Source organism: Lactuca sativa, chromosome 9 (genome assembly GCF_002870075.4).
Source record: "Lactuca sativa cultivar Salinas chromosome 9, Lsat_Salinas_v11, whole genome shotgun sequence".
In the NCBI taxonomy this organism is placed as follows: domain Eukaryota; kingdom Viridiplantae; phylum Streptophyta; class Magnoliopsida; order Asterales; family Asteraceae; genus Lactuca; species Lactuca sativa.
This window is the reverse complement of record NC_056631.2, coordinates 10383243-10397562: the sequence shown is the minus strand read 5'-3', so window position 1 is coordinate 10397562 and position 14320 is coordinate 10383243. Positions and strand designations below refer to the sequence as shown.

The 14320-nt window shown below is 34.1% G+C and overlaps 1 pseudogene; it reads right to left on the bottom strand.

The window, feature by feature from the left end:
* Nucleotides 1-11076: 11076 nt before the first annotated feature.
* LOC111881282 (heat shock cognate 70 kDa protein 2-like) lies at nt 11077-13905 on the bottom strand (annotated as a pseudogene).
* Nucleotides 13906-14320: the final 415 nt, after the last annotated feature.

Genomic DNA, 14320 nt, shown 5'->3' with positions numbered 1-14320 from the left:
TGTCATTGATTACATGGTTTGAGCAAGCACTATCTGCAAACCACACTTCATTTGAGTTGATTTGAAGATTTACATAGGTCATGAACATGAACAGGCATTCATCTTCCTCTTCTACATAGTGTTCTTGTTCTCCTTATACCAACATCACTTTCTTTATGACCAATTGACCATGCTTTTGGCAGTTGGTGCATTGAAATGAAGGAGAGGTTCAACCTCCCTAACACTAGCCACATCGGTGAACAACTCATCATGGTTCACTCAAAAAGTTAAAATATAAATAATAAAAAAAAGAAATGGTGTGAGCAGATTGCCCACACAACCTAGCTCACCGTAGTTAACCATTTTTTTTTTCACTTTCATTTATTTTATAAAAATATAGATGTGGTATTAATTTTAAAATTAAATAAAGTATATTAAAATACATAAAAATAATACTCTACAAAATGAGACTAATGTTGATATGCTTTTTGAATATTTTAAAAAAAATAAAATAATAGATTGGTTTGAGTTGCTAATATGGATAAAAGTTTATGGTTAGTTAGATTGTGTATGTGACACGTAAAATAAATAGTTTTTTAATAGATATTTGGGTTGAGTTGGGTTGTGAATAAGACACAAATGCAAGGAATGCACTTTCTGTTAGGCTAGACAATTTTTGTTTAAAAATGTAACATAATAATTATTCATGTAATTTTTTTTATAAAATAGAAGGGAAAATTATTTATTGATCAACTACATAACCTAATTTGCCATACAAATTTGCGTGGTTTAATTTGTTACGGACCCGCATCACATAAGTCATCATCAATAGTTCAATACACATTAAGGTATAGTACATGAATGTGTCGTCAACTAAGATCGAATTAAAGTAGGATTCAACACTTACCAGTTTGGAAAAAGGCACATTTGTATTCATAGTAATTCACACGTATCTCTAAATTTTTTTATGAGACAGACCTTAATCTTTATGTTTTCAAATATCAAATAGACCTTGAATACCAATAAGGTTTATGAAGCAGTGGTGTGCGTTGTGACTGTCGTCCACGAAAAGCATAAACGATGCCATGTATGGGGTTTGATTGGACTAGCCTAAAAGCTTAGCCGGATTTGAGTTTGACTAAATGATCTTTTTAGGCTAAGCTCAAACCCAATTTAGTATGCAAGCACAAACTTGGTTAGTTGGTTCCGGACATATGCAAGCTCGGTTGAAAAGCTTAAAGAGCTTGAAATAAACCATCAGACTAGTATATGTGATTAAAACTCGACTAACAGAAGAAAAGCAAAGCATTCGCCACTACCAACAAGCTAATAAAAGATATGGAAGACATCAACATCCACATGAACCCTAAGAGAATAGAGCATGTTTAAGCAGATGATCATTCCAAAAGGCACTAAGTAACATAGAGCATGTTTAAGCAGATGATCATTCCAAAAGGCACTATGTAACAGGTTCATGAATACGATCTTGCATAACTTGATCCCTCAAAATTTATCACAACACAAGCATTTTAACCCTGGTTACACTAGCAACATACTAGTCATTAGCAATTTGTAGACATAATAGTCCATGTAACATGTTTGATAAAAAGAAGCGAAAATGATTATGAATTGAAAAGGCCAATTAACAAGTTGATAGACACATAGTCTGCTATTAAATTGATAAATTACTTCAAAAGTAAAACCCCTACTAGTATAGAAGGGGACAAATACTCTAACTTGGCTCTCACAACCCAATGGTCTAGCCCTTGGCTAGCTAGGCCTGAACTAACTAGCTGGGCCCGAATTAGGCTACCTAAAGGCTTTTAGCGTTTCTATCGTGTCTTGGTGGAATATCACCAAAGGTAGCCGTATCAGACTATAGTGTAAAACCCCTGCTAGTATAGAAGGGGACAAATCGTAGAACCCTTACTAGTATACTAGTTTAGAAAGAGACAAAGCATTGAACCCCTACTAGTTTAGTAGGGAACAAAGCATAGAGCCCTTACTGGTATAAAAGGTGACAAAGCGTAGAACAACTACTAACTGAGATTTTGTAAAATACTCTATTATTTAAAGAAAATGTATAGAAGGTGACAAAGCGTAGAACAACTACTAACTGAGATTTTGTAAAATACTTTATTATTTAAAGAAAAGACCCTGTTTTGATAAAGAAAAGGATAATGTTCTATGACTATTTTATGAATTTACACATTGAATATTTTGTAAAATACTTTACCGTTTAAAGAAAAGATATTGTTTTAATAAAGAAAAGGATAATGTTCTATGACTATTTTATGGGTTTACACATTGAATAACCATAAAATAAAAAATCTATTCGTGACGTAATCAACAAATGATGAAAATACGTTTTGTTTTTTGTTTTTTTTGTTTTTTTGTAATCTAATGTTGTAACGCCTAGTTCCTGGTATGTATTTAACTAAAGATTTATTCATTTTTGTAAACAAAATCGACGCGTTGGAGGCCCCAAACTCGTCGAGTAGGAATGGAAATTGGACGCAAGTTGTAAAGACTACTCGACGAGTTGAGAGCCCTCAACTTGTCACAACTAGAAATTTTGTGTCTTGTAATCACTATACTTAAGTAAAATGTTGAATCAAAAACTTAAGAGCATGTGTGATACCTATTATTATGACATCAAAAACTTCAATCAAATACATCATACAAATACTACAAATAGTCATCAAGCAATTGGAAACCCTAGAAGTTCTTGTTTAGGTCCATTTTGGACTAGGACTTCCTTATTGGACCCATTGGGCCAATAAGTCTCCAATTTGACTATCATGGAATTAGAACCTTTAAATGGGCTCTAATTGGACCCACATTAATTTATTTCAACATTATGGGCCATATTGGGCCTAGAATGAAATAAATTAAAAGTTTTGAACCATGATTAACCTAAACTAGCCCAACAAAGTGTTAAAATCATATTATATTTCTTTTAGGTCAAACTCATCAAACCTAACTCTACATATTGGGCTTAGGGGCATTAAAGCCCAATACACCCTTTTCTTTACAAAATTTCGGCCCAAGAAAAGCCCAAGATGAGAAGTTGACTATTACCATGCCACCTCATTTTTATCTCTTGGTTTTCCATGCAACATGTCTCATGTTTCCATGCATATCACCTCAAGGTCTATTTCTCCCTCTCTCTCTCTTGCTCTCGGCCATTTTCAAACACACACACACCTCACAAACTCTCTCTAGATTACTCAAGAAATCATTCTTCCTCTCCATTCAAAATCTCGAAATTTTTCTTGTGTTCAAGAGGATTTTACAAGATAATCATCATCCTTTGGTAAGCTTTTCCATGTCTAAGTTACAAAACTCCCTTCTCATATAAGATCACTTATCCTAAACAAGTTTCTTTGGTGATCATACTCCTAGAAAACTCCATAAACTCGAGATCTTCATCAAGGGGAGCTAGGGCCAAAAATCACCAAGTTTTCTTCCATCTTTTCTTCAAAAACCGAAACTACACCCTAAGGTGAGCTTCATACTCCCTATTTTTCTGTTTTATAAGTTTTATGGGGGGGGGGGGGGGGAATACAAGCAAATGTGTAGATCTATATGTATTTGTATGCTTTGTATGATTTCTATGCTTATATGTGTGTTTTTGTGTGATTATGATGTTGGATCTAGTCATAAGCCCCTAAAAATCGACATATACTTTATGATAAATGATACTAGCATAAATTATATTTCTACATACAAAGTATTTCAAGAAAAATAGCTAAGTGGCTTAATAACATCTTCTTTGGGCTAAAAACTCATTTTTGGACACAAAATGTTAAAAAAATAAAGTTAAAGGGCCCAAAATGACATATTACAAATTCTGATGGGTGAGATGAGTCAAAACAGTTTCAATAAAGTGTTTTCTGGAAATACATTCTTTTGGAGGATTAAAAATATAAATTTCAAGCTTAATGGGCTAAAAATGGCATTTTCGGCCCAATAGGGCCCAATATGCGAAATTTTCTGTTTTGAAGGGCTAAAACTGTGTTTTTCTGTAAAACAATGGACTACTAGTGTTCCAAGTCCTTTTCTAAGGTTTAAAATGCTTTTCAAAATTTAAAAGGACCAAAGTTGCAAAAATTTTCTGATTTGGGCCAAAATTGTAAAAACTGCGAAAAAGAGGGGTTACAACCGAGAAAACTGTATTTTCAGGGAACAAAACTGTTTTCAACTAAGAATATGCTGAAAAATATCAATTTCGATAAGTTTTGGTGTTAAAATGACAAGAAAAATGGTTTAAGGACTAAACCGGAAATTTATTTATTTAAAGGGTCGAAAAAGTAAATTTACAACTTAAAGAGGGGCTGTAAACAGAAAATTTTCAATGCTAATTCAATACACCCATCGTGATCAAATATTGGCACCGCGACTACCGACAAAATACAATACACAACAATACCAAAAATCGTTGTTAAACGAATTGATTCGGTCTCGAATCAATAACAACCCGAAACTACTAACACGACGATAACTCAATTCACACAAGTAACATTTGGGAATTCAATACACACGTGAGAGTGCACAGACGTCGACGCACCATCTTTGGGCCCAAAAGTGTAAAATCTTGTTTGTTGGGCCTAGCTAGCCCAATGACCTGATCTTTAGGCCCGAAGACATCAACCTTACGAGTTGTTGGGTCTTACATGATCCAACACAGCGTAAAAGGACTTTCAATGGCAAACGTGCTGCTGGTCCCCAAGGGTCCTTCGGTACTGCTAGCAAAGTCGAGACTTCTCAAATGCGAGTTGGGCTAAGGGTCCTTCGCATTCACTATAGCCTTGAACGACGTAGGGAATTACCGGGGGCTTCGCACCTTCTTTTTCCTCTCGGTCGTGGGGCTACATGATTCCGGGGGGTTGGATTATGTGAATAAGTGCGAGCGACGCCTAAGGGATCGTTTGTACGGTTGTCAACTGGTCGTTTTCATTTACGTACGTTACAACAATTCACAACCCACTGTTTATCCAAGGTCTCCGGAGCTCAATGCATACACCTGTCGTAACGAAGTACCAACACATGAACTATTTAAAGTAAAGTGATAGGGAAACGTCGGGTTTTCCTAGGGTTTCAATTAATACATTTTTGAACTACATACCGAGTTTTACAAATCGTATTCTTACATTTATAGAAACAAACAAGCATACTTATGGATCTTCACACTTTTTATACTAAGCTCTTTTCAGAAAATATCGGATTTTCTGGTGGTTTTCAAACAATACAAAACATTGGATTTCAAACATTACTTATGAACTCACCAACATTTCATATGTTGACGATTTTCAAAATACTTGTATTCTCAGGTAACAGATAAAGTGAAGAAAGGATTGTACTCTATGATGTTTTGCGGGTGTTTAATTATCAATGAACAATTTATTTTTGGACATGTAATTTTTGAGACAATGTAATGGATGTAAACACTATCAGTTGTAATATTCAAATGTTGGTGATGAATGATGTTATGTTTCATGTATATTCATTGTGATGGTATTCAATTGAGTCACAACAGCCCCTGGACGTTTCCGCCGTCTGGTTCGGGGGTGTGACACAACTCGACGAGTAGGCTGGCAGGGGTGAAACCCTAATTTCGGGGTTTTGCACCCTATTTAAGCATCATAATCCCCACATGCTGACCTCATTTCCAGCCTCCAGGTCCCAAACCCTAAATCCAGAAACCCTAATGCATTTGTGAGCTTGTGAGCCATTTTTGAGTGAAGATTTGTGTGTGTTGAAGCTTATGAAGGAAGGAGAAGCTTGGGGGTTCAAGAAGAAGCTAGTAGATCCAGAGACTCCATTTCATCCTTCCTGGTAAGCAAGTCTCAAACTTGCTTAATAACTTTTTAGATTTTCTTATTATCATTTTATTGGGTTTTTGGTCCAAGAAGCATGACCTTTGGGAAATGGACGTCCTAAGTGAGTACAAGAAGCATGACTTGTAAACATGCCATGTTTCACCATCATCCAATCAGTCGAGGAAAACCCTAGCCAACACGCCGTGTTGACTTGCAAACACGTCGTGTTTTCCTGAGTTCCAACAACTTAACACATTAAACTGCCTTCTTCGACCCTAAGAGCTCCAAAGATCATATCTATACCAAAGTGAGATTTAGAAGGGTAAAGTTTCCAACTTTACCCATAGAGACTACCAAAAAGGGTCCAAAACCCATCCATAAGGCTTGATAGAGCAATAGCTTAACCAATAAGCACTTAATCCTTGAAGACATAACTTCGAAACATAGATTTGACTTCCTTGAGCTATAAATCCACGTAAAGTTGCCAACTTTACGTTCATGCATGTCTAAATGAAGCTCTTAAGCTTAAAAGGGACTAAATAAGTGACTTATTGCATGCATGAAGCCAATTATCTCATAAAGCTTGCACCTTTATGCTCAACGAGTCCAAACAAACTCAGATTTGGAATAATAAGCCCTTCAAACGACTTCACTCTCTTAAAAACCCAAAAAAGGGCCAAAAGCATAACAAAACACAAAATGAGGTGATCTAAACATCTATAAGTCAAGGTTCAAACTTGATACCTTAGAAAGCTTGCACAAGAGAAGATGATTCTGGATCCAAGGCCTTTCCACCAAGCAAGACAACTTCAAGATCTCCTCTTCCTTCACAAAGGCCAAAAAAGAGCACCAAGAACTTCTTACTAGCTCAAGAATACCACTAAGAGACTTAGGGATCGATTTTAGGGTTTTAATGGCGATGGAGGCTAGTAAGGAGGACAACGATGAGGACTTAAGGCCGTTAAATATGATGCAACACCCTAAAAATTAGGGCTTCTCCACCAGACACCAACACGTTGTGTAATGACACAAACACGCCGTGTTGGTCCAATAAAATTCACGGCCCAAAGGCCTATCAACACGTTGTGATAAGGCTTCACCATGCCGTGTTCAAAGAGAATCATAAAGACTTTTGAATTTAATTCATGCTTGGAACCGAGTGTTACATTATTAAGGAAATTATGTCCTATCAAATCCATTCAGCTAAAGACCCTCCGCCATTCAAGAGAGCGGTGGGTAAGAATGGATACTCAATGACGGTTATTTTATATGTCGCTTCCTTAAACTCCTTTTATAATATGGCTTTGTGAATGAGGCGTATTAGTGATTTGACTGATTTATCTTATACATATAGTGTATTAAATTTTAATTATATAATATAAGGTGTATTTTAAAACTTTTCTAAAATAGTAGGTTTAAGTTTAAATTTCAAAATTAATTTAATTAATCTAATTTAAAAACAAACCAATTTTGATTTAATCTTTATCTTCTAATTAAACAATTAATATTCTATCAAAATGCATTAATGTTTTACTTACATTTCAATATTTTTATTTGATTTTTAACCATTCTCAAATTTATTCTTTAAAAATAAATGTAATTGTTAACCGTTATTAGTGATATTCTTTCAACATAAACGTAATTTATGTTTCATATTTGTATTCTTTAAGAATGAATGTAATTATGATTCTAAAATATTAATTTTTTTCATATAAAATATGTATTCATTAAAAATTACTAATATTGATAATATATGTTTATTGTATTCTGTCAAATTTAATGTTTTTTTTCAAGATAATCATAAATATATTCTTTTAAAATGTCCGAATTAATATATTAAATATCCAAAAATCAGATTTTAAAGTTATGAGAATTAATTATTCTCTAAAATCTGCAATTTTTTTTTTAAATTTATGTTAATTACTAAAATACATTTACAATGAAATTAGACAGTATTTTTTAATTATCTTTATTTCAATAATATGTATTAATCACTTTTTTAAAATAACTAAAATGATTGATTCACAATCAACCTTACATCCACACAATAAATAGTTAGAATACAATAACCTAAGTCAATATATATATATATATATATATATATATATATATATATATATATATACACACACACACACACGTAATATTTTCAATTTTACAAGACATTTATAAACTTGATCCAATTTCTTTTTTTTTTTTTTTTTTTTTTTTTTGACTAATTTTCAAATTTTTACAGATTTGTTCAAAATCTTTTTTTTATAAATTTTTAACACCTCTTTTACTAACTTTTTTTTAACTTCTATAAAAATTAGTTTTATAACTTTTTCGTAGCATCTGGTCCATGTGATCCTTTTTTCATTAAGGCTTTAAGTTAAAATAGTTGTTTTCAAGGCCACGGCCTGGGGATGTAGTCTCCACGACGTGGCAAAGGCCATGGAAATCACGCATCATTAGTGGGTGTCACAGCGTGACAGTATAGTGGTCACGACGTGGCAAGCTGTTTAATGACAAATACTAATTTCGGGGGTTGTGCCCCTATTTAAGGGATGTGATGGTTGTGGTTGGCCATCCTCAGCCTCTATCACTCCCCCTCATCCTCCAAAAGCGAACCGTAGCCTCCATTGTTAACTTTTAAGCTTTCGTGGTGTTTGGTGGTGTCTTGAAGAAGAAGGTGTCCCTTGAAACTTTGTTTCAACAAGAAACTCTCCTCATTCTCTTTGTGCGTGTTTTCTACACTCTTGTAAGTCCTTAAGTTCCAAGCTTTATGACTCCATGTTCTTAGTTCTAGGTTTTCTAGTTTTATTCTTCATGATTAGTCTAGTTGGAATGTTTGGGTTCCATAAAGTTTCCAACTTTATAGATCTATAGAGTCCTTTTATGGTTTAGAGTGATGGATCTGAATTTTGATAGAGTTTTGAATTCTTGCATGAGATCTTGGCCCCATTTTGCACCATTTTGACCTAGCTTGAGCTCAAGACATGCATTAGATATGCATGTCTATAAAGTTGCGCCTTTTATGATCTTTGGGGAGTATGGAAGCATTCTAGAAATTTTAGATTAATGGAGAAAACAATTAAGGGCTTAATGGATTAAGCTGGTCTAGATAGTTTCCACGACGTGGAGAATTAGTCGCCACATTGTGGAGATTGGCAGAATCTCGACTATTTTGTCCTATTATCCCCAAGACGTGACATAAGCTCATCCATGTCGTGGCGATTGTTTAGAGTTGACCATTGACTTTGACCAATTTTGACTTTAGGTCAACTTTAGGGTTTGGGTTGTAGTTTGAGGAATTATCATTGTTTAGTGTAAGGCAAAGGCATGATCGTACACATCCTCTTATGATTTGATGTTTTGAGAGATTAACTTAATACTCTGATTTTGTTGGATATGATTTCAAAACATTGGTTGTTTATCTTTGGCTTCTAGTGGAAATGTTTTTTATAAAAATGAAAATTTTTATCATAGTTTTTGGGATGTTACAAGTTGGTATCAGAGCCTTGGTTTAAGAGAATTGGATGAAAATTCGTGTGATCCCAAACTTAAACTATGGAACTGCAAAATATTTTTCATAATGAAATCTAAAATAATTAAAAGAGATGATTTGATTTGTACAATCAACCGGAGCCAAGAAAAGTTATTCCCCAAGATACCACACTTGTTTTGTGTATTGATGATATGTTAGATATACATGTTAGTTTGTAAGCTATGGATATTCAAGACAGGGTCGACCCATGGGCATGGGAAAGCTGGACGATCGCCCCGGGCCCCCAAATGCCAAAGGGCCCCATTTTATATTTGTTATTGGATTATATTAATGACAACCCATTAAATTTAAGACTTATGGACTAGTTTTGGCCAAATATTGTAAAGAGTATAGGCGACAAACCAAAATGAAGAAGTGAGGGAGTTTTTTTTTTTTTTTTTTCTATTTCTAGTTGAAGATAATCGATTCTTCTCCTCTTTTCTGATTTGCTGAATTCGCCCAAGTCCAAAGACAAATAGGCAACACTTGATTCTTTCACTTCTTATTTATGATTTTATTTTTCTAGAAATACGAGCAATTGGATGTTACCTGTTGTCGTTTTATTTCTGAATCATATGTTTTTTAGTTGAGACTCGGGATTAAGTGCATCAGTTGGATTAATCTCTTCTGAATCGTATTCAGTCGGAAGTGTGAAGTAGAACAATCTTTCATAATCGTTTGTGTTACTATCTGATTCGAATTTCTGAATTTATGAACTTGTTTTGTTAAGAATCTGCAAAATCGATCTTTGATTTTGATTTTGTATGAATCATTGTCCATTGAAATAGAATTTACTGATTTCAAATTTGTATGAATCATTGCTTATTCGAATTTTCTGAATTTTAATGATGAATTTGTTTAACTCGATTTCTCTGTTTTCTAATCTAAACTTCAAATAATCAGATTTCTCATTTCTTATTTGAGCTCAGAGGATTATTAACATCCAGGATAGCTGTTGAGCATGTATTCTCTTTTCACTTTTTGTTAATCAATTTTTTGTGATTTTGCTTAATTCGAATTTTCTAAATTTTAAATATTATTTAGTTTAATTTGACTTCTCTGTTTTCTAAACTTCAGATTTCTCATTTCTGTTTTGGTCTCGGAGGATATAAACGGCAAGAGAACAGTTGACTAAGCAGATAGTATCTATTCACTTTTTTTGTTAATTTGTTTTGTTTTTTTTTGTTGATTTTTAAATCTATGTGATTGTTGATTTGTTAGAAAATATGTCTGGAAGTGAAAAAATGAACAATTTAATGAAGCTAAAAAGAATCTAAGAATAAGTTTGTAAAAAAAAATTAAATTCTTCTAATTTACAAGATAATGTCACATATGAAACTGTATTAAATGAGGAAGATAATATCTTTTTTTTTTGTTATGTTTATGTATTAGGCTTCGGAGGATGACCTTTTTATTTGTTGTTTCGTATTAACAGTTACTTGGTTGTTTGGCATTCGCAGTATGTCTCGAAGCCTTTTTTTCTATATGTTGGGTTTTTTTCTTAATTAATAAAATTTTCAAAGTTTTCCGAGGGGCTAGGCCCCCCTTTACCAAAAAAAAAAAAAATAATAAATAAAATTATAAGGTCCCAATATTTTTATTTTACCCCGGGCCTCACATTGTCTAGGACCCGCCATAATCAAGAATTACATGATAGAGTTGTTTGATTTATGACGCTTGATAACTTAGGAGAATTTCCTAAAAGTATAATGTTTAATCGGTCGGATATTAGATACTTCTTCACTTATTCACATTTTTAATTCCTCTTCAAAACAATTTACGAATGTGTAACTGAAACAAGGCTAGTAAACTTTTATTTATCTTAGTGGTTTGGTTTTTTTAATCTGTCATTGCAATTAAACTCTCCCAAAATCTTAGAGAGAATCAATCAACAACGGCATGTCGACACGTGTGCGGTGTGTCTCAGAGTCACTTCATCAACATAAAGCTAGCTTGGCTGTAGTGTTTAAACACTTTATGTCTCAATATCAACTAATGTGTCACTACAAACATATATGTTAATTTAAAATAAATAAGTTATGTATGAAAGTCAGAATATATCACTAAACAAGTACTTAACCCTAACAGTCTCGTCATGGACGAGGGTGGATAAAACAAGCAAAAAATATTCATGTTTCACCAAAAAAAACAACAAATCATGAAGCTTAATTGACAATAAAAATAGATTGAAAGCAATTAAGTCCACCTGCAGGTTACTAGCATATAATCTTTTGCAAAATGCAAACCATATATATTTTAAAATTTAAACACACGTGCTTCTTTTCCACTAATTAATGGGTAAGGGGATAAGAACTTCAGGTCTTAACGATTGTAATGGTTTTTCTAGCTCTTACCTGTGGATGTTTCCTCTGCAGAGACGTGAAGGATCCCATTAACATCTATACTGAAACAAACATCTATTTGTGAAGTCTGATTGGGATCAAGAGTAAGGCCATAAAGGTTGAACTCCCCAAGTAATATGTTGTCCTTAATTAACTTGGGTGCTCTCACCCTGATACACCCCAATACGTGCTGATGTTGTATTGACTTGTGAACAATATATTTTTGTGATGCTTGTGGGTATGGACGTGTTCCTCGGAATAATAAAACTCATTACGTTTTTTCTATAGGGGGGGTGTATCAATTGCTATTCCTAGTGAGAGAGGAGTGACATCCAGCAACACCATTATAATTCCCACTTAACTTTGCAGCCAAGATTGCAGCACCAAATGCAAACAGCCTCACCCCCATTCATGCTCTTGCAAAGTGTCTTCCCATTAAAATATTCCTCCAACATTTGTTGCACCTTTGGAATCCTAATCCTGCTCGATCCACCAACCACCACCACCTCATCCACGATCTGTCTTTTGCATTTTCCCATCACTCAAACAGTCACCCACCAGCTGAATGCACTTGTCAAACAAAGTTGAATTCAGTTCCTCGAATTTCGCTCGGCTGATTTTAGTGGAAAAGTCAATGCCTTTATATAAGCAATCAATCTCGATTGAAGCTAAAGTTGTTGAGGTCAAATCCCTCTTTGCTTTTTCACAAACAACTTTCAACCTGGCCAAGGCTCTAGGATTTCCGTTCATGCCATCCACCTTGTGTTTTTTATTAAATTCCATCATGCAGTGATTAACAAGTGCCCTATCAAATTAAATCCTCACCACCTAAATGAGTGTCTCCCCCGACAGCTTTCACATCAATCACACCTGTTTTACCAACTTTCAAAAGACACACATCAAACGTTCCACCACCCAAATCAAACACCAATACGTTCTTCTCCTTGTGTGTCGTATTAATCTTGTTGGCATGCACCATATGCAATTGCAGCTGCAGTAGGTTCATTTATCAAACACAATACATTCAAACCCGCCATAGCTCCTGCTACCACTGTTGCCTCTCGTTGCTTGTTACTAAAATAAGCTGGAACAGTGATCACAGCATCCGTCACCTTTGTCCCCATAAATGCTTCAGCAGCCTCTTTCATCTTCTTGAGAACCATGCCAGATAACTGATCTTCAGGTGTAAGTTTCCTCTCTTGACCCTTGAACTCAACCACAATATATAGTTATTGGCTTCTCTGAAGGCCCTTCAATGACCTTGAAAGGCCACAACTCTATGTCCTTCTGCACATGAGCCCCACCGAACCTGCTCCCAATCAGACGCTTAACATCTGAAAATATATATATATATATATATATATATATATATATATATATATATATATATATATATATATATATATATATATATATATATATATATATATATATATATACACACACATGATTTTTAAAGGAAAACAACAAAAACAGGAAATTTTGATGAAAAAAAAAAAGACTTGCCGAACACAGTGTTGGTAGGGTTCCTAGCTATTTGATTTTTTGCACCCTCTCCTACCAACAACTCTGTATCAGTGAAGGCTATGAAAGAGGGAGTGCTTTTGTTTACTTGTTAGTTCGGTATTATCTCCACCCGGTTGTTTTGGTTAACCCACAACCCAACACATGAGTATGTTGTTGCCAATGGCTGCTTACTCTTTCAAACATGTTAACCACAATGAAATTTTCTGCATGGGCAAACTCAAAACATTATCTAAAAGGACTCATTTTACCATATAACACCCTAATTAAGTTTTGAAATATATTTAATTTTTAAAATTGTATTGTTTTTCCAAAAAAAATTATTATAAATAGTTAATTATAAGTTGGGAATCACCATAGTATTAAACGAATATACCGTATAAATAGTCAAAAGTCTAAGATCAACGGATTATGTCCACCGTCGAAAAGATAGGCCACTAGACGAGTGATGTGAGGAGAAGCGAGATTGCGAGAGCTAACCGTCTAACCGTCGGCAATTGAGGCGGAGGGCTGCGAGGGAGTCCAAGACGGGCGACGGCGATAATCGGTTTTCCGGCGATACTACTTCCCTCACTTTTCTAATTTTACTTTAGAGATTTTAACCTTTTCGCTTCTCTTCTTTTTGGATTTTTCTGCAAATTTTACTTTCCACCCAAGTTTCTACCGCCTCCGTATTTTGCTTTTTCTTCGCAATTTCTAAAGATAAAAACATGATGTTTAAACTTTCACCCAATCAAAAAGTTCAAAATGCTTATTTGTTGGGCCCACGGACCACGGGGTAGCAACCAAAAGAACTTATTTCAAGTTAAATGCTCAAACCTAAATGATCCAATGGTTTAAAAAGGCTTTCATAAGACTAATCAAAATTTTACGATATCCAATCTAAAATTATTGGATTAAGTTATATTTTAACATATTCAATTTATAAATAGGTCAATCTGTTTAAAAATACATTCAATTGAGTTTGATGGCAATCTTTAACATGTTTTCAACATGACAACCTATTAAACATAATATATTTTTTATTTTTTATCTAATTAACGACGAAGCAGAAAACGAAATACTTCAATTTCTCATATGTGATTTACTTTGACGCAACATATTGTATAAACAAGTACTACTACGTA